This window comes from Labeo rohita, chromosome 20 (assembly GCF_022985175.1).
Source record: "Labeo rohita strain BAU-BD-2019 chromosome 20, IGBB_LRoh.1.0, whole genome shotgun sequence".
Lineage (NCBI taxonomy): Eukaryota > Metazoa > Chordata > Actinopteri > Cypriniformes > Cyprinidae > Labeo > Labeo rohita.
In genome coordinates, this window is record NC_066888.1 from 14917506 (window position 1) to 14939664 (window position 22159).

General features: G+C 35.2%; 1 protein-coding gene across 5 annotated transcripts in view; it reads left to right on the plus strand.

Moving 5' to 3' along the window:
* The window catches only part of palld (palladin, cytoskeletal associated protein), a 107879-nt gene that overhangs the window by 20721 nt on the left and 64999 nt on the right, over nt 1-22159 (plus strand). Inside the window, exon 1 of one of the 5 annotated variants that reach the window (XM_051138304.1) lies at nt 14008-14155. The exons of the other annotated variants lie outside the window; for them this stretch is intronic. The gene's annotated coding sequence lies outside the window, so the exon portion shown is untranslated. Of the gene's footprint in view, nt 1-14007; nt 14156-22159 lie in introns of those variants that run through there. 5 annotated transcript variants of the gene reach the window in all.

Consider the following 22159-nt stretch of genomic DNA (forward strand, 5'->3'; position numbering starts at 1 on the left):
AGTATCTGTGTTCGGCACAGGGCAATTAAACATCGAGAGATTAGCATTACTGTATGACGTAACCCTTAGTAACAGTGTTCCCATGAAGTTCTGTTGTGTTTTGTTTATGCCAAGATGACAGTGGAGTGTACAGCAGCCACCTGGGACTCAGAAACAATAAAAAGAAAAAGAAACACTTTATTACAGAGAAATGCAAACACAAACACTCATTGTCAGAGAGCATATTTGAAAGGATTGCAAGCACTTATGCATTAGCTATAGTTACATCAAAAAGACAATAAACTAAATAATGGCCATGGGCTACTTTTAAGATGTGGCTCTTTGTTCGAAGTAAATGTTTTGTAATGTATTTAATAATTAATAATAAATTATATTCTGGCATTCTATCCATATATTACTTCTGTTATATACTTACAGTATATTCTGAATAATAAACATACATATTTATTTTCTACCTTTATTTTATTTCAATAATATTTAAATTATATTCTCACTAATAATTACATTAATATGTCTTTAAATATAAAATGTATGTATTTCTATTACATTTTGACTGCTATGTATATTTATTTACTATCTTTCTATTTTCTGTGACATACATATTAATATTATATTCTGAATAAAATACATATAAATATTTATTAGTCAGAATGTAATATGAACAAATATATTTATATTATTATTATTTTAATATATAAATGTATATTTATATTAAATCTGACTAATAATTACATTTATATTCTTGCTTCTATTAAATACTTATATACTGACTAATAAACATGTATTTATTGTCTACCTTTATATTATTTTTATAATATACATATATTAAATTATAATAATATATTATATTTATTCAGACTATTTATTAGGCAGAATGCAATATATAATTATACTCCATTTATATATTAAATGTATGTTGATATTATTCTCAGTAATAATTATATTCATATATCTTAAAATATAAAATATATGTATTTCTGTTTTAATTTGACTGTATATTTATTTTCTATCTTTATATTTTTTCTGTACACATAGTCAGAATGTAATTAAATCATATATATATATATATATATATATATAATTATATTCTGACTAATAACCACACACACACACACACACATATATATATATATGTTTTATCTTTATATATTTCTATAATATACATATATTACATTTTAATAATATATGACTATTTATTAGTCAGAATGTAACATAATTATATTAAATGTTTATGTTATTTATATATACATTTATATTTATATTATATTCTTACTAATAATTATATTAATATATCTTTATATATAAAATATATGAATTTCTATTATGTTTTGTGTATATATATATATATGTGTGTATATTTATGTTTATCTATATATTATTTCTATGTTATACATTTCTATAATTATTTGACTAATAAATGTTTATTTTAGTGCTGTCAGTCAATTAATCACAATTAATCGCATCCAAAATAAAAGTTTTGTTTACATACTATATGTGTGTACTGTGTATATTTTTTATGTAAATATAAATACATACACATATATATTATGAAAATATTTTCATGTACTGTATTTACACATATGTTTATATTCAAATAATTTATATTATATATAAATATATTCAATATATAAAGATAACATTTTTCTTAAATATATACACATGCATGTGTGTGTATGTATTTATATATACATAAATATACACAGTACACATATGTAAACAAAAACGTTTATTTTGGATGTGATTAATCACGATTAATTGTTTCATAGCACTAGCTTGTTTATAATTTATTTTTTATGCTCCACTATTCTTTGTTCATTTTATTATTTATATTTAATAAATACATCATAGAAATGTTTTAGAACATGTTTATATGGCTGTTTCATTCTCAAAATATTATTTAAACAAATATAGACATATACAAATTATTGCAGTAAATAGTCATTAACTGATCATCAAGTGTACATTTCACTCTCCCTTTCCTTCCCCTCTGAGAACAATTTCCTGCTGATAGGAAGAGCAATTAAAACCCTGTAAGCTGACAGGCAAAATCAGCGGCTTGTGTGCAGAACTGATAAGAGTAAATACTGCAGCCAGAATACTGCATAATAATGATGACAGCAATGATGTCATGAAGACAGTCCTGATAAAACAGGAATATCCAAAGACAGCTGTAGAGGAGCGTAAAGCTGCTGGTGTGACTGAGGCAAAGACGTGGGGAGAGGTCATAGGTCACGATAACAAGACCGAAAAGCCACCAAAGGTTCCATACTCACAGAACTGCGTGAAACAGCATACACTTGTCAGCTAATTTCACACACAAGCTTACTTCTTTCTCAAGCGCACACTCACACGAACGACGTAAAGGACAGGGTGGTGTTAACAAGGACTCTGTCACTTTGGCATGCTCAAGTCTGTTTGCTAGCGCACACATACGCAAACTGACGTCCAAAACGATTCTGAGTTATCTTAGCTAATGGTTAGGGCATGTGGACCATACCATGTAGGGAATAAAGATGTTCACACACACTTTGGTAGCAGCATGTCAGGTGGATTCATGGGGTGTACCGTGATGCAGGACTTGATATGGCTGTTAGGCCTGAATGTGCCTGAATTCTTGAGTTTGAGCCAAGAGACTGCAGCCTTTGAACCTTAACCTGCTATCAATTACGTAGCTTCTACAGTATCTCTCGTATCTGAAATTGTGAATGTTTGTGGTGTAATTGTATTGTGACTTTTGCATTCAGATTCACTGGTGTGAAAAGCAGGTGTTTGTGTTTATGACTAGTTTATTGTGTGTGTGTACGTGTTTGTGTGTGCGTGTGGATGCATGCAAGTGTACGTGGGTGTGTGCATGTCTGTGAGTGAATGACCCTGTTTACACCTGCTATCAACATCTGTCTCGGTGATCCGATCACAAGTGGTAAGCAATACACTATTATGTTTTTTATTTGTTTTATTTACTTTTTCAACTATTAACATGCAATAACACATGTGTGACTGAGTTAGTAATGGCACTGGAGATTCTCCCTTAAGGAAAAAAATAAAATTAAGACGTCATATGAGACGCATGTCATTGTCAGGTCTCATTAGACCACTTGTGATCGGATCACCAGTGACTGGTGTTAAAGGATTAGTTCACTCCAAAATTAAAATTTCCTTATAATTTACTCACCCCTATGTCATCCAAGATGTTCATGTCTTTCTTTCTTCATTCGAAAAGAAATTTAAAGCTTTTGAGGAAAACATCCCAGGATTTTTCTACATACAGTAGACTTAAATGGGGAATCAGCAGGTTGAAGGTCCAAACTGCAGTTTCAGTACAGCTTCAAAGGGCTCTACACTATCCCAACCGAGGAAAAAGTGTCAACGTATATACTTTTTAACCACGAATGCACGTCTGTGTCCTCCGGTTCAAAAAGGTAGGGTAGGGTGAAAAAATCCGATGTTGTTTTATCTTTTTTTGTGAAGGGTGTTTGACTTTCTTTGCACATTCACTTTGTAAACACTTGTGTCGGTACTTCCGCCTACGTCACACGTGACGTTTCCAATGTGACTATGTAATATGTAAAGTCGAGCTAGTGCAAGATGAACATTTGTGGTTAAAAAGTATATACTTTTTTTTTTTTTTAGAACATGACTGATGGACCCTTTTCACAAGCCTGTTATGACGCGTTTCAACGGTCATCATCATCATAAATCCTTTAAAGTTTTTTATATTTTGATTTTTAAAAATATGTATGTGCATTTAAAACACTATACTTTGTATTATATCACCTATTCATCAAGTTACAAAGAAACTAGTTAACGCTTTGCGAAGGTGTTTCTAATGCCGCGTCTATGGGAGGGACGGTAAATTGTTCATAAATTGTTCTCTCTTCTGACTGCTGAATCTCTCTCAATTTGTTTCCTTTGATTGAAAGTCGTGAAAACACTATCGTGTAGTTTTTCTTTTGCTATTTGAGCAAATGAGAATGCAAAAAAATACATTTGTGGTACTCTCCCATTCACTGCTTTCGGATTTTAGCCAACTATGATGACTTCCGCTATGAGAGACCCAGGAATGTGAGAAAGGTTCATTGTTTTGCTAGATTCAGCCCTTATTCCTTGGCTGGGATTGTGTTGAGCCCTTTGAAGATGCATTGAAACTGCAGTTTGAACCTTTAACCTGCTGACCACCATAAAGTCCACTATATGGAGAACAATCCTAGAATGTTTTCTTCAAAAATTGAAGAAAGACAGATATGAATGTCTTAGATGACATGGGGGTGAGTACATTCTCAGGCAATTTTAATTCTGGAACTAATCCTTTAATACCGCATTTAAGCTCCAGGGCCTCAAAAATATTCCACATCATGAATAATTTGGAAATATAAAATAAAATGAAATAAAATAATAATAATAATAATGATAAATACGTACACTTTTAAACAGGAGTGTATATATAAGAATTATTAATAAAGTATTATTATCACATTATCAGTGTTTGAAAAGCTCTCTGTCAGGTTTCATACCTGCTCTTGTTTGGTTCGCGCCAGCTTATAATTATGATGTCATCTCATAAACGTGAGTCTAAAATGGCTGTATGTGACTCAAGTGTATTTGTGATACATTTGAAACATATGGATCAGAGATGAGTCAGCGATGAAAAATACTGACCTTTTAGCCTTTTAGAACTGACCTCTGACCCTGTATCTGCGTTGTGTATTAATCATGTGTGTTTATGTGTGTTCATCATGAGCTCCTGGCTTTAAACGAGGAGTCTCAACACGTCTCCGTAATGGAAATGCTGACTTGGCCCAAATCCCTAGTGATTATGACTTTGTCATAACCCTGTGATGTGTTTATGATGTTACTGTACTTGGTGTCATTTAACCCATTACAGATTTTTGCCATAGACTAACATCTATATCTGTGCTGAAGACACACATTTCCTTTATACAGTTACAAATAATGGTTTATTTTAGGGTCAGTGACCATAAAGGAAAAATCTAGTTTAAACTGCATGTGTCAGATTCTTAGAAATGTATATTTGCATTGTTGCTTTCATATGGGTTTGAAAAACGTTGGTGCTATTTTCAAAAAACATTAGTTTCAGGTAAACAATCTGTTATTTTAAGTGCCTTACTGACCATATTTAACATCTCCAGAGATCTTTCTTCTGTCGTATATAAGTTCTTGTTATATGTTTTTCCCCGCATATTTATTTTTTTTACGTAAGCTTGCTATTTTACAGTTTTATTTGCCTTCTAAACACTGGTTGGAAATTACGTGATTAATCAAATATTTTATTAACAGCTAGATTTAAATTTCTATATATTACAGTGTCAACATAACATAAAATTAAATATTTTACATATAATATTTTACATTTCTACTTATTGTTATTTTTTTGGCCTAATAACATTTAGCAAGGGACTGCAATGAAAACTAGTCTTTAGGCCAATTTGGGTACATTTACATTCATGAATGTTGATTAATTTACACTGTCCCTTTTTTGTGACATAAATAAATAAATAAATAAATAAATAAACTCATTGTATGAGATCGGTAACACTTTACAATAAGGTTTATTAGTAAACATTAGTTAAGTACATTAGTTAACATGAACTAAGAATAAACAATACATCTACAGCATTTAATAATCTTAATTAGTTAATTTCAGCATTTACTAATGCGTTATTAAAATCACAAGATGCGTTTGTTAACATTAGTTAATGCACTGTGAACTTACATGAACAATGATCGACTGTATTTTTATTAACTGTCATTAACAAAGATGAATAAACACTGTAATAAATGTATTGCTCATTGTTCGTTCATGTTAGTTAAAAGACACCTTACTGTAAAGTGTAACCATGAGAGCTCATATTAGATGACAGCAATCACGTAAACTTTAGCTGCAGTTACATGGACTGCAGTTATCAGAATATTGACGTAATTATGATAATATAGATAAAGAAGATAATATACTGAAAGTGTGTTTATATGTCTCCAGGTCATGCAGAAATATTTGAACAGAATATGTTACCCTGCAGATTGTGACAGGATTATAGTCTGTCTATTAAACTGTCAAAAGACAAAGACCTCTTCATCTGTCCAACTCCACATCTGGTCATTTCCCTCTCTCTTTAATCTTTTTATATAAATCTGTGTAGCATATCAAAGCACTCGTCTGTCTTTCTTTCCTCATTTTTCTCTTTATCACACGCTCTTATCACGTCCCCATCCGTCTCTTTCTTGTTTTAACTGTCCCTTAAGAAAATTCTTTCCACGCTGCTCATAATTCCTCCCCTCCGTCTCTATCCTCTTTTAATCCTCTTTCTCATCTCCGTCCATCTCTTCGGTTCTGTGGGGTTGGACCACGAGGCGCCGGAGTTCTGGTAATGATGTCACAGTCTCAGGGAGTTGTGTCTCTGAGCATTTGGTTTCGCCTGTTAAACTGACCCTTGTGATATTACCGACTCTATAAACATCTGCGTCGAGGGAGGCAGGGGTCAAGTGAATCATTCGCTTATATAATGCCTTCGCTCACTGTGCAGGAACTTACTGGAGTCAAAATTAGGCCACAGTTGCACGTGAAAAGACAGAAAGAGTCTTTATTGGCAGTGGTCCGATTATGACGGCTGAAGTCATCGAGTGTGTACATGAAGATTAATGTATTTTGGCATACATCAATGCGAAATTTTTTCCATTTCACATTGAATGGTGTCATGTTTAATAGTGTAACTGTAGATGATTGTACTTTTGCTCATTCATGAAACTGAGCTGTTTTTAAAGCATGATATGCGATCTAATATAAACTTGAGTGCGTCTTTTGAAGAGAGGCTGTTAAATATAAAGTTGATTTAGATGTGGAATGCCGCGTACGCTGGTGAATATCACTGATGGTTTTAGCAGTTTACGAGACAAGTCCAACACAAACCAGAAACTAAGCTTTAAACCCAATTTGTCTGAGAATTTAAAGGGACAGTTCATACAATAATGGGGAATGTTGACCACAAAAAATATATCTGAAAAAAATGTCAGTGTTTTTCATTCACACAATGAAAGTCAGTGGGATCCCGTGTTGTTCTGGACTCCATTGACTTTCATTGTATGGACAAAAACAGAGAATATCTTCTTTTGTGATCCGCAGAAAGAAGGTCATATAGGTTTGGAACGTCATGAATGAAGACAAAAGAGAAGATTGGAATTAGAAACCGGAGCATTTTTACTGGGCATATATTTACTTTTGACACTTTAATGGGATAGTTCATCCAAAAATGAAAATTCTGTCATTAATTACTCACCCTCATGCTGTTCCTGACTTTTGTTTGTCTTCAGAAGACAAATTAAGATCTTTTTGATGAAATCCAAAAGCTTTCGGACCCTGCATAGATAGGAACGCAGCTGACATAACTGACATGGAAGAGAAGAAATTGTTGAATAAATTCATTATTTTTGTTTTCTTTGTTTCTCGTAGCTTCATAACATTACGGTTGAACCACTGATGCTACATGGACTATTTTAATGATGTCCTTGCTACATTTCTGGGCCTTGAACGTGTCAGTTACATTGCTGTCTATGCAGGGTCAGAAAGCTGTTGGATTTCATCAAAAATATCTTAATTTATGTTCTGAAGATGAACGAAGGTCTTATGGGTTTGGAATGACATTAAGGTGAGTAATTAATGACAGAATTTTCGTTTTTGGGTGAACCGTCCCTTTAAGAAGTCAGTCATTCTCACTGCAAATAAACAATGCTATCAGTGTGTAAGATTTATTAGTGAATTCCTTCTGAAGCCTGAGAAAGATTTAAACTTACGTTACATATTTGTGAACATGATATAGACATATGTAGGCTATTGTTAGAGAATGTTCTGGAAAGCTCTGAACCGTTTAACAGTTCAACAGATGTCTAGAAGCAAAATGAGGCAAAACAAAGCCAGAAAAGGCTTCCTGCATGAGAAATGACATCAGATGTGTCTCTGTCCTTGAACGGGGTCTGTTTAACAGCCGTTAGAAGACCTCCATCAGATTTGGCTCTATATAATTTGTACAGTGACTGTGTACTGTAAAATGGAGAGCATGTCAACTTTGTAGCTCCTTTGTGCCTTTGGGCATACATTGATTTGTGTTCGTTGGAAGCATTAGCTATTTCAAACGCCAAATGAAATGAATGTGAGTTTGAGGCAAATGTCAGTGAGAGTTTGTGACCGTGTCTCTGCAGTTGATCTAGTTTTATTGTGTTCTTTAGCTTTTGATTTACAAACAAATGAAGTTCATATTTCACACACAGTACAGAATGAAGGATGACGTTTTGGTTCAACTGTGTGTGCAACGCATTAATACAGGACAGGAGAATTGGGAGTGAAACTGTAAAATACACAATGTATCTGCTATATAAACTCATAGGGAAACACAAAGGAAACTTTCAACCGTTCAAAATCCAGAGAAAACTTTCACCCGTTTAATCTGAACTGCAGTGCTGGTTTTTGAATACACAATTCGTCTTTCTCAATGTTGTGTATGTATTTCACCATCATTAACTTCACTTAATGGATGAGAGTCCAATTTGTCAGATTAACAGTTTGTTTATTTAGAGCGCAATGGTGGAGTGTTTGCTTAAGTGCATCCGTACAGGGCTTAAGTTTGTTTTACTATGTGTTCTTTTCTTGGAGAACTGTAAAGGTTGCCTTGGTTGGAAAAGCATCTTGAGATGATGTTAAGATGACCTTTGAAAAACCTTGCAAACAGAAGGATGAGAGTCTTTCCAGAAGATGGAAAGACAAACATAATTTGCAGTGTTGTTTTTATTTTTAGGTGCTGTAATTTGTTCTTTTAGAATTTAAAATTTATAGATTTTAAAGTGCTCATGAGGCCTCTTCACACTATCAACGTCAGCTTTATAGTCATTTTTAGTACATCACGTAGCAAATGGATAAAAACAAAACACAGTTCACTTTTGTACATACTAGATGCTGTTTCTGTGCCATCTTTGCAGTGTAAAGACAATCATTGTGCCATACTTTTTGAGAGTGGATGCACAGAAGATCTGGAGCTTAAGTCGTAAAGAAATTATGTTTGGCTGGGATCGTTTACAACCGCATTTGGGATCATTTGAAGCCGCATTTAAACTACCTTTTGGAAGTTCAATATCAGGGCACCATATCAGTACATTATATGAGGAAAATTGCAGAAATGTTTTTCTCAACAAACATAATTTCTTTATGACTGAAGAAAGAAAGACATGAACATCTTGGATGACAAGGGGGTGAGTACATTATATGTGAATCTTTGTTTTGGAAGTGGACTTCTCCTTTAATAAAAGTCAACAGAGGTTTGGTTCTCTTTGTTCTTTTGGTGGCTTGGTTCACACAGAGCTTTATTGTGTTTACTTAACTGTACTTTGGGGACAAAATTGTTCCCAGAAGTTAGTCTGTCAAAACATCCCTTAGGAATGGAAGCCTGCTCTGCCTCAGAGGAAAAGAAAATGTAATTGTGAAACATAACGGTATGACTTTATTTAGCAATTTCTAATTTTCTTTAAACTGCAACTTTGTATGTCAACATGACTTGTGTTTTACAAATGTGACTTTATTTCTTATAGTTGTGACCTTATTTTTTTCATTACTGCATTATGACTGCCCCTGAAAGCTTAGTATTTGTGCAGAAATTCAACTTTATTTCTTGCAATTCTTGCAAGTTCATATCACGCAATTCTGAAACAAGTTGTAAGTTGCAAGAAAAAGTCAGAATTGCAAAATATAAACTCGCATTTGTGAGAAAAAAGTTAGAATTGCAAGTTTTTATCCCGCAATTCGGACTTTTTCCCAACTGTAAATTTATAATGCAATTCTAAAAAAAAGGCAGAAGTATGAGTTTATATCTCTCAATTATGACTTTATAACTCACAATTGCAAATTTAGATCTCAGAATTCTGAAAAAAAGTCAAAAACGTAAAAAAAAGTGCTTGCTTTGTTTTCAACTTAAGAGATGACTTGTCATCTCCACAGTGGATGCACCTGTATGCATGTTTCATATGGATTACATAATCTGAGAATATTTATTTTCCATTTAAATTGGTTCATATGAAAGTAGACATTTTGTGCTCTATAGATATGTTTTCATATCTGTAAGGCAATTATACACAGAGTTTTTGAGTTTTACGCTAAAGTTCAGAGAGACCGAGATGGCAGAAAGCGCATCCTATTTGCTTTTATTACTTTACACAATGTTTTGTTGTTATTGTGAGTGCACACAAAAAACGTAGAGTCTCTACATATATTCAAAAGATGTATTACTCTTATCTTTTTGTAAGAGCAAGTGAGCGGACCGGCATCTTCATCTAGTATCCTGGTTTCCTTGCTTGTGTTTTGATCCTTGGACTTTTTACCTTTTTTTGATTGTTTGCTGCCTGTACTGACCATTGCCTGTTTTTGGATTACTCTCTTGCCTTACCTTGGATATCGTTGTTTGCTGTTGTTTGACCATGCCTGTCTGACTACGCTCTTAATAAAGCCTTGCATTTGGATCCTCCTATGCCATTGTCTCGCCTCCATCTTACAGCAGGGAGTTTGACTGACAGGCGTTCTGACCAATCATAACTCTGAGTCTTCCATTTTGTCTGACAAACAAACCAGGCAAGAAAGTGGATTTATGTCAGTGGACTTAAAGTTGATGTCTTCTTGCAGTTGAAACAATATAGCTTCTGATGTTCATTCATGTTTATTTCATACCATAACTAGCAAAGAGAAAAAGGTGATTGTTTCATGTACCGCTTGAACTGAGGTGCTACAGTGATCTGTCACGACACATTAAAGAGCCACAAAACGGTATTTATTGTATTTATTGTCAGATGTTGCAACAGTAACGTAGGGGCGGGGAATTACTGTGAAATATAAGCACCTCTCTAGTTAGATAAATAAACACAGAGAGGGCAGTGTTGAGGTGTGGGACGCAGAAGTTGTACGTGTGAATCTTGCAGGCGTGTTTCTTGAGGAAAAAGTAGTCACGCAAACACACTTTTTAATGCAAGACTTCTTTTTAACTATAAAAGTGGGTGTGGGTGTGTGTGCATCATTCTGTACTCTGCGCTGGTTTACAAATGCCTTGATGCACAGATATGAGTGTGCATCTCTTGTTGTGTGTGTGTTTCTGGGGGTATGTGTACTTTCTAAGCTCTATGCAACAAGCTCCATAAATACCCCACCCAAATGTTCCACCTGTTTATGGAGTGAAAGACTGAGAGTTACTGACTCTCCATGAACGTCTGCGAAATGTTACAATCTTAATATGCCACAACACGTTTAAACCTCACCCCAAATAAAGGATTAACTGTACTGTATACAATACAATTGTGTTGTTGTGCAAATATAACATGCCTCTGCCGGTTCCAAAAAATTATCAGTGATAAGATGGCCTGCTTGCTTCTGTATCTTGTCTCTCACTGTCCCAGAATGCACAGATGAAACAGGTGAGAGCCATCTGTTTGACTGAGACCAGGTGCTGTTAGCTCTGTTTTTAGCTCAATGCTAAGTGGGCTCTTCTAAGACTAAAGGGTGCTATTTCTGTCTAAGCCCAAAGATTATTAAAATGATGAATGCGTTCCATACAACTGACACAATAGTTTTGGGTATGTGTGTGTTCTTTTAAGATTCAGAAAATCTGACACCTGAAAGAATTGATCAGCATTTGATTAATAATAATATTAAACATTTCAAAAAATGAAACATGACAAAAATGAGTGTGATACAACATTTCAAACTGTTTGCAGATCAGTAGCAATGGTTGCAACCTGTTTCATTGTGTTAATGTGTCAATGAGAGAGTGTTGGTAAAGTGCCCGCTGGACTGTGATCTGGACATGGTCAACAACAGAGCTGAAGCAGCAAGAAATTGTTTTTCAGTGTTTGGCTATTGTGTGAGCTCAATAGAGTTCTAGAATAATACCCAGAATAAACTGGGCCTCACATATTTCAAACATAAGACCAAATAAGATAGCATATGCCTGATTTAATATGAATTTTGAGTCATGTAAACAGTTTATTCAGGATATGATTCAGAAGTTTGGGGTCAGTAAGATTTTGTTTTGTTTTTGAAGAAAGTCTCTTATTCTCACCAAGGCTGGATTTATCAAAAATACAGAAGCAAAGCTGCAGTTTTTGGAGTCACATGATCCTTCAGGAATCATTTTAATATACTGATTTGCTGCTCAAGAAACATTTCTTATTATTGAACAGTGTTGGGCATGTTACTTTTAAAAAGTAATTAGTTATAGTTACTAGTTGCTTCTCACAAATAGTAACTGTTACTAACTGAGTTACATCGTTATAAAAGTAACTAATTACCATGGAAAGTAACTATTGTGTTACTTTTTAAAAAAATGTTCAAATATGTCAAATAACTTGGATTCCCCCAATATTAAATATGTTAAATGAATAAAACATTGAGACATGAAAAATATATGTATAGAAAGCTTGAAAAATGTCTACTTTTAAATTAAGTAAGCCACGTCGAAAACATATTCTCTGATAAAGTAATCTGTATGATACCAGTTTTTCCCACCTAAAAGTATTATTTCTAATGTAATCACGCCCAAAAGCAGCTCCGCTTTTCACATTTTAAACATCCACGTGAGACGCGCAGACATGTAGGTAAACACCCACCTCACTTCTGTAAACAAATGTGAATATCAAGTTAATATCAGCTACTTTATGTTTCTGGAAGAAGACATGCTGAGAGGAATAAGCCAGAATTTACCTCAGAAGAAAAACGCAACGCAGTGCGCAGCTTTGCAGGTCCTATGGCTGAGAGAGAGCTTACTTGAATAAAACCACTTCAGGGAGCTAAATTATAGTGAAGCCGCATTTTTTTCTCATTAATGGTAACAGCGTTGTAACAGGGGAAACAGTAATTACTTGTTACTGAAAAAAGTAATGCGGTTAGTAACGCCGTTTATTTAAAACGCCATTATTCCCATCACTGTTATCGTCATGTTGCTTAAATATTTTGTGTAAACCATTTAATGCATCCTTGCAGAATAAAAATATTGATTACTTAAAAACTTACCTAAACTTTTGCATGGTAGTGTACATAGCTTTCAAGGGGGCTGTTGTGGCCTAATGGTTAGGGAGTCGGGCTTGTAATTGAAAGGTTGTGGGTTCGAGTCCCAGGTCTGGCAGAGATTGTAGGTGGAGGGAGTGAATAATCAGTGCTCTCTCCACCCTCAATACCACGACTGAGGTGAGTCCCTTGAGCAAGGCATTGATCCCCCAACTGCTCCCTGGGTCACCATACTTGGCCTCACATCATGTCCTTTCCTTTCCTTATAGCCAATAAAAGAAGCATCATGACCTACATTTTATAAATTATCATGCTTTTGTGTTTTATTGTCATGGGTGTGAATAAGAATTCATGAGTCAATTAACTTAACTTAACAAAATTATTAACATGCATTGCAAAAAATGTCAAGAACAAGTATGTCAAATATTAGCAGCAGAGGACAGCATGAAAAGAATGTATATGTCTATTTGGAATATGCGTTTTCATTGTATGCAGGTCCAATAGCTGTGAAGAGTTAAAATATCATTTTTGGAAAAAAGTCAAAATGATGTGAATAACACTGATCGCAGTTTACTGTATGTTCTTTGTTATACTGTGGATCAATGAGACCAACCATACTGTCCCTTTAAGAGATTTCCTCTATTCATAAGCTGTATATTCAAATTTAAGTTGTTTCTGACTTTCTAAGAAACCTTGAATTCAATTTAAGACCATGTCAAATGGTTGACTGAAGCGTTTTGCAAAAGAGAGAATGAATAAGAGAAAAATAATGAGTGGGCTGGACGTATGCCAAAAGGGTTTGAGTGCCTTTGAATCTTAATTCCCAGTTACAGCATGTCTTTCTCTCTATCCTCATATACTTTTGTATTACTGCCTCCTGCTCCCTCCCTCTCTCTCTCTCTCACTCTCTCTCTCTCTTAACTGAATGTGTGCTTGAGTCACAGCTCTACCCACAGTGGCAGAGAGTGTGTACATGTGTGAGTGATTGAAGAAGCTCTCAGGCTTGTGTAGGCATTCAAAGGGAGTGTGTGAGCATTCGGACAGACAAAATCTGCATGTTTAATTGCCTTTTTTTGGATATACTTTAAGAAGCGAGTGAAGCACAGCGCTCAGGTAAGTTCAACTGAGCTTTAAACTTTTAAAAGTTGTTTAACAGATATTAGTTATCCTTTACCTTCCTCTGCGTCCCTCAGCTTAAAAAATACATTTTAAAAACAATTCTGACAAAAGATTTTTTTATTTCATAAATTAATACTAAGCATTTATATTTGATATCTAACATTTTGACAAATAATTGCTGAATGTTTAAAATATTTAAGTAAACAAAATCAAATCTGTTTCTTATACACTCAAATTATTATCTTCTCTATGATGTTATTTTTTAAATCTGAGACTTATTTAGTTATTGACTATGTCACATTTACCAGAGTAGGTGAAGTTAATACATCAACTAGACATGTTAATAAATGCAATATGAGCTAAGCATTGCAATAAATTATTTTGATGTATATGGTCTTGCAGCATCTGTGTAGCCTTAGTTGTCATGACAGAGTAAATGTTTTTTCAGTATTTCAGAATTTTATTCACAGTTCCAGTGTTTGTTTTTAATCTAAATTCATAATTTTGTATTTAAAATATTATAAAAGTAGAATATTCGAATAATAAAGTCTTAAAGCATTTCATAACAGCTTCTGTGCTGCATTTGAGATAGCAAACACTGAATGAATTATAACTGTTTATAATACAGTGAGTGTGTGGAGACTGTTAAATGTCATGTGGATGGTGAGTTGCTGTCATGGTATCTGTGTGTGTGTGTGTGTGTGTGTGTTTACAAGCACTTCATATTTCAGCTGCTGCAGATGCATCTATCAGTATTTCTATTTGGGGCATCTCTTGTGCTCTTCTCTCCATTCCTATCTTCTTCCCTGTGTTCCCTTCTTGGCCTCTGACCTTTAGCATCTGACCTGTGATGACAATTGTAACCAGGCTCCACTGATTGCACTCAGAGACTTCAGCATTTGTCATGAACTTCATGAACTGGCTTCCACACATGCACACATTACAATTTATCTTGGTAAGATTGCTCTGCAATTCGCCATAGTTGTCTTTCCTATTTAAACTTTTGTTGTAAGCCTTGTTCTTCCGCAGCTTTAGACATGCATGTGACCCCTCAACCTGCCCCCACCCTTTCAGTCTGTCTCCCAATGCTGGTCAGTGTTTAATTCTGGCTCCAGACTTTGTTTCCTGCGTTTCTGAGGTGTTGTCTGGACTGATGTCAGTGACATGAAGCATATTCTTTCAAAACACCTCCAACAGATTTGCTATCCGGTTGAATTTCAGGTCTCTTGATATGCCAAGTTCAGGGGAAGCCAAATCGGATTATTTCAGGCCTTCATGCATGAAAAGAGCGCAAGTGAAAAAGAACAGAAATGTATCCAGCACCATTCAATAGATTCTGAAGTGAGGAGGCAAAGTCTTCACTTTTTGTTTTAATTAAATGTAAATTCATGTCTCAGTCACATTTTCTTGGTTAAACAGACATTACTTCACTTCCAGAATATAATCTATGTTGTATTTTTACATGGACAGTGTAATTAACAGGGTATTCTATTTATTAAATCCAAGTATAAATCTCATCATTTTACATTATTCCAGCATTTTACATTATTCCAAAACAATAACTCAAGGCAGTAACAATTTAAACAATATTTTATCTTTAAACAATTACATATTTTAATTATAAACTGATAATCCGCTCTTCAGCTAATAATAATTTATTTTTGGATCATCAGTCATCAGAGCTCAGTAAATATTGGTCACAGATGCAGAGATTTACCTTTAATTACAACAAGCTGATTGCTCACTAAAAAAACCCACAGATCATGTTTTCAGGCCATTTGCAGTTTGATTTTGACTTAAAGTGGTGACATAAAAGTGTAAGTTGTTTGCTTACTTTTTTATTAGTCTTACTTAGTCTTGAGATTGATTGATTCACGAATGCGGAAAGGCCACGAACACAAGAGGCGGGATTTATCACATTAACCAATCACAGCCAATCATAACCAGTCATATCCAATCACATTGTGAAGGAGGCATTGCCTCCTCTCCCTTGACCTTTCCTTATTCATTCTCAATTACCCCCCACCAAACACACCGCACGCTTTAGGGGGTCTGTTACATCTCAGTGGGCTCAGGGGAGGTGAGAAACATGGACTCCTGCTGTAACTTTAGCAGGTGTTGCTGTTAGACAGGTTTGCTTTAGAAAAACAAGTGATTTATATGCCTTTTTATGTCATAATTTGTAATATTTACATTGTTTTATTATTGTAGTATGATTTTTTTGTATCCAATTTGTTTAGGAGACACTGCCTCCCTTGCCTCCTCAGAGAAAATGCGGAAGAAAATATTATTCATCATTTCATGTTTCTCTAGTCATTTTTTCATTACATTAGTCATAGCATTACTAACTGCAATTGTAATTTCCCTCTGTAGATCCCGTCTGCTCTGTGAATGAGGCTATAAATATATTTTATAGAGCAATCCAGCATATATTTTAATAATATTTTCATCGTTTAAAACACTGTAAACTTTATGACATGATTTCTGTCATTGTAATTTCTGTATAAATGCCTTTATGTTGCTGTTTCTTTACTGTCTTTGCTGCTATAAATGTATTTTTGTAGTGGAAACCAAATGTTTCTTGTCAGAAAGCTCCTACTTTTCAGAATAAAACCAGCGCTGGTTTCCTTGAAAGCCTCAGTAGTGTTTAACGCTGACCATCAAACTCTTGGTTTGTACTCTTGGGTTTTTTAACTTGTTTGACTCCTGCCAATAGATCAATATGCCCTCGTTTTGAAGGTGGCTTATAATTATCCATGGAAGCAGTGAGTGGCGTTTTCTTATTTCTATCCAGTCCCTTGTGTTTCTCTATGCCATTATTCCAGTAGTGCACACAAGGAAAATTTCCATTTACATGCATCTGACTGTTGTTGCGTGATTGTCAAAGTGTGAGAATGGAGTGCATTGACAGTGCATTTCCTGTTACTTGGCAGACTGAGAAGTGTGTGTCTTTTTTATGTGAGAATGAGGGAGTGATTGAACGCACTATCCACACACTCATACTTTGTGACTTGTTGTTATTTGCTGTTGTAGATGGAAAGTTTAAAAAGGGAGGCTGTGTTACACTGGCCACATCATGGCCAAACCACAAAAAGCAGAGAAAGAGTTTGTACCATTCCCTCTCTTCCTCTCTTTTGCAGACACACACAGTGTTTGGCTGTGATGGATGCTGATGAATTGGTTTATATGGTTCAGTAATTACCCATAATGATCGTTCATTAGGTCCGGTTTGTGGATATGACCGACATGTTACTGTGGCAACGCTTGCAAAACTTGCCATATTTTCTATTCCCAAAACTTCCATCAACCATTATGCTTTGTGAATTAAACATGTATATATAATTGTGCATGCTTGATGAGAAAAATGTAGTGTATGTCAATAAATGAGCAAAGTACAGCAAGTAGATAAATACATAGATACATAGATAGATAGACCGTTTCGGGCCATTTCCTCTTTGCAGCTGGTTGATATAGGCTTTTTCCAACTTCTAGTGATTGAAACTAACAGGCTTTCTCACTTGCACCCGCATACCAAAATGGCAAGCTTCACCACTGCCTGTAAGCCTTTAAACCCAATCCACCCACATCTAATTAGTGTAAAGCATGCAGTAGAACCCCAGTGGAAAACTAAACTAGGATCCCTAAACAGGGATGTCTTGTGTAACACGTTCAGGTGTTTATGGCAAACACATTGTTTGTTCAGTTCCATTATCGTGACAAGCTGCGTTTTAGCCCGTGGATAGTTTTTCTAAAACTGTTCTTCAGTTATTTAATGGTTTATTGTGATAGCCTGTTTCGCAACAGATGATGACATTGAAACTAAGCTGGTCTAACTGCTTCAGTGGGTCTTTTCACCTCCCGAGACACGTTTTTGAATCCAAAAACAGCTAGATGCAGTACACAGGTCTCAAGGCATGCCATTCTAAATGTGGCACTTTTTCAGATGCTGAAAAGACAATTGTTCGCCATCATAAAAGGTTGAATAAATACGTTGCATTTGACATTCCTTTACTCTTTCCATGGGACAATGGGGAGAATTCCCTGTAGGGTGCTGAGGCCGACCGCTCATGAGCTGGTTCTCCAGTCTGTTTGTGAGTTGTGGTTGGAGATGTAGACAGACATAATGAAGTAGTCATGAAGCAATGCAGAAAGACCTTTATTTTAGAACATATTTGGGTGACAAGAGTCCGTAAGAGATGTAATCTAATGTTTTTGAGGCAGGTTTAGCATCCATGCATGAGGCACTGAAGTCAGTCTTTGTCTTAAAGGAATAGTTACCCAGAAATGTAAATTCTGAATTCATTATTCACCCTCATGTCGTTCCAAACTCGTAAGACCTTCGTTCATCTTCAGAACAAAATTTAAAAAAGTTCACTTCCAGAACAAAAATGTACAGATAATTTGCAATTTCTCATGTCTTTCTCTCTTCAGTTGTAGAGAAATTGTTTTTTGAGGAAAACATTTCAGGATTTCTCTCCATATAGTGGATTCATATGGTTCCCCCGAGTTTGAACTTCCAAAATAAGTTTAAATGCAGCTTCAAAGGGCTCTAAACGATGCCAGCCGAGAAATAAGGGTCTTATCTAGTGAAATGATCATTTATTTCTAAAAAAATATTACAATTTATATACTTTCTAACCTCAAATGCTCATCTTGTCTAGCTCTGCGTGAACTCTGTGTATTCCGGGTAATGACAGTTAGGGTATGTCTAAAAACTTCCATCTCATTTTCTTCTCCAACTTCAAAATCATCTTACATCCTACACAGTCATTTTGCTAGATAAGCCCTTCTTCCTTGGCTGGGATTGTTTAGAGCTCTTTGAAGCTGCATTTAAACTACATTTTAGAAGTTCAAACTTAGGGGCACCATTGAAGTCCACTATATGGAGAAAAATACTGAAACGTTTTCCTCAAAAAAACATAATTTCTTTACGACAGAAGAAAGAAAGACAAACATCTTTGATGACAAGGGGGTGAGTTAATTATCTGTACATTTTTGTTCTGGAAGTGAACTTCTTTAAAACATTCAATGCCAAACTAAATGCAAGACTCACAGAAAGACACCAACTCAGCTGACGTCATACAAATTATTTCAACTAATTTCGATTGGTGGAGCATTAGATGTGCTTTGTTCATTGTTTAACACCTCTGCACACAAACTCTGTTTCAGTTTGATTAACATGTTCAAATCTCTTCACACTTGATCCCTTGAACATCTTGGATGACAAGGGGGTGAGTAAATTATCTGTAAATTTTTGTTCTGGAAGTGAACTTCTCCTTTAAGATATTTTTGAAGAAAGAGCTTTTCAGCAACGCAACTACCATGTTCAAGGCCCAGAAAGGTACATTAGTAAGGACATTGTTAAGATAGTCCATGTGACATCAGTGGTTCAACCTGTTATGAAGCTACGAAAATACTTTTTGTGCACAAAGACTTTATTTTTGTTTTCTTTGCACACAAAAAGTATTCTTGATACATTAGTTGTGTTCCTGAAAGTTGTAAGTTGCTAATTTGCACTTTAGTGAACACACATGTACAGTATGTTGTATGTATTGGTCCTGATAGCAATATGTGCTGTGGGTTTGAGTTGTCAGGCAGTTCATCAAAAGTGTTTCATAGCCAGCCTCAGTTCTTGAAATATGCTTACAAAGTGGTAACTCGAGAAAAGAGAGGAGAGAATTAATAATGAAGACAAATGAGGCAATAGCCGTAGACTGAGTGAGGAAGAGGTGAAGACGACAGATGCCCTTGATGCCAGATCTGGGCTTAATTTTGCTGTAGTTGCGGTAAAGCACACAAACACTTTTGCCTTCGCGCAGGATCTGAAACACATGGACGTGATGCTTTAGTTGAGCAATTAGAAGCTTCTCCATCTGAATGTGATCACGCAGGCTCAAGCTAATGCACATTTCAATCTGCTTCCTGACCTCAATGGCAGTCATGTCTCACAAGCAGAATGTCTAAGAATTAAAGTAGACTGATTTCACCACATTACAAACACAACATGTCTGCCTGTCTCTGTGATTTACGTGACAAAATCCAGCTGTTGGACATAGATGACCCGAGCCTCTGTTTGCTCTTGTGTCCTGTTATGAGCTTCCCTCTTAACACATTTTTTCATTCAGCAACTTGCAAGAAACTCAAGCAATTTATCTTAAAAATATATATATGGAAAGAAAATCAGATCACTGTTGCCAATAAAATAGAAACTCACCTTTACTCTCCTTTGTACCTTGATTATAATTATTATAAAGTTCACCAAAAATAGCCGTTAGACATTTCCACACAGCCTTAGATATGTTCTTGTGCCATAAATTTTCTACAACTTTAATTAGTTTTATTAAGTGTTTTTGGAATTGAATCAAAACCACCAATAATCCTTAAGATAAAAAGAATCAAAAAGCTAGTTTGATGCTGTGGTGAATCAGACACACACACCTGTCCTGGCACCCTAAAATCATCCATAACTGTCTCTCTCTAGATAAATTATTGTTTTAGGCTTGCATGAGCCTGTAGAGAGGTGGAGAGACAGAAAGAAAATGAATATAGAGAAAACTGCACACTTAATGTGTTTCAACTGACGCAGTTAAATCAGCCGTTAACCATCAGTTCTGAACGTGGAAAATAAAAATAATAATATGATATAATATGTTGACATAGTTGCTTGAGGAGCTTGTCTGTTCTTTCTTTTGTGTGTCTACTGACGAGTTAAAGAGAATGAGTGATAGATTAGGTGCTGTTGGCCGAGCCATGAATGGCAGAGGGGTGCGAAACGGAGCCGCCAAACCTTGGAATGTCTTGGAATCTTTCCAGGATTCACAAAGGTGTTCTAAAGTGACTCTGAACAGTTTCAAACATTTACAAAAGCACACAGAAGAGACATTTCAGATGTAATGTTACAGACATCCTTCACTTTTATAGCCATGGAGAAAGAAACAATGTTTAGGGATCTGAGTTCGGAACAAGATAGAAATTAAAAGTGAAAATTTTGTTTTTCTCCAAAAATGAATATTCTGTTACAATTTATTCACCCTCACGTCATTCCTAAGACTTTGGTTAATTTTTGAAGCACAAAACACAACCTTAGAGGTTTCTGCCCCTCCATTGAAAGTCCAGGTAACCAAAAGAGTTTGGACTTTAAAAGATCCAAACTGGCTGTAAAGGCACTGTAAAATTAAGAAGACTGATCCAAGTTTTCTGAAGAGATATGATCGCTTTAAATGTGACCATGGACCACAAAACCTGTCATAAGGGAACATTTTTGGAACTGAGATTTATACATTATCTAAAATCTGAATAAATAAGCTTTCGATTGATGCATGTTTTTTTTTTTAAGATAGGACAATATTTAGCCAAGATACAACTATTTGATAATCTGGAATCTGGGTGTAAAAAAATCAAAATATTGAGAAAATTGCCTTTAAATCTGCCCAAATAAAGTTCTTAGCAATGCGTATTACGAATCAAAAATTAAGTTTTAATATATCTACGGGAGGAAATGTACAAAATATCATGGAACATGATCTTTACTTAATATCCCAATAAATTTTGGCATAAAAAAAAAATAATTAACCCATACAATCGTGCTGCTTAAGACCGCTTTTGTGGTCCAGGGTCACATATAATGATGCATTACAGCCAATGAGCCAATGAGATTTGTTCTAGTGTGTGATGTACGCATGTGCTGTGTTTACCATATATGACAGGGGTGGCGAACATTAGTTCTTAAAAGCCACAGCTCTGCAAAGTTTTGTTTCAACGTTAATCAAATGCACCTGAACAAGGTAATGAAGGTCTGAAGGGTTACTAGGAAGCTACTGGCAGGTGAGGTTTTATTAGGGTTGGAGCTGAACTCTGATCCAGCTAATTAGGATCTGAAGGAGCACTTGATAATTACAGACAGGTGTGTTTGATCAGGGTTGGAACTAAACTCTGCAGGAACAGGGTTGAGCATCCCTGCGCTATATCATTGGTTTTCAAACTGGTCCTGGAAGCACC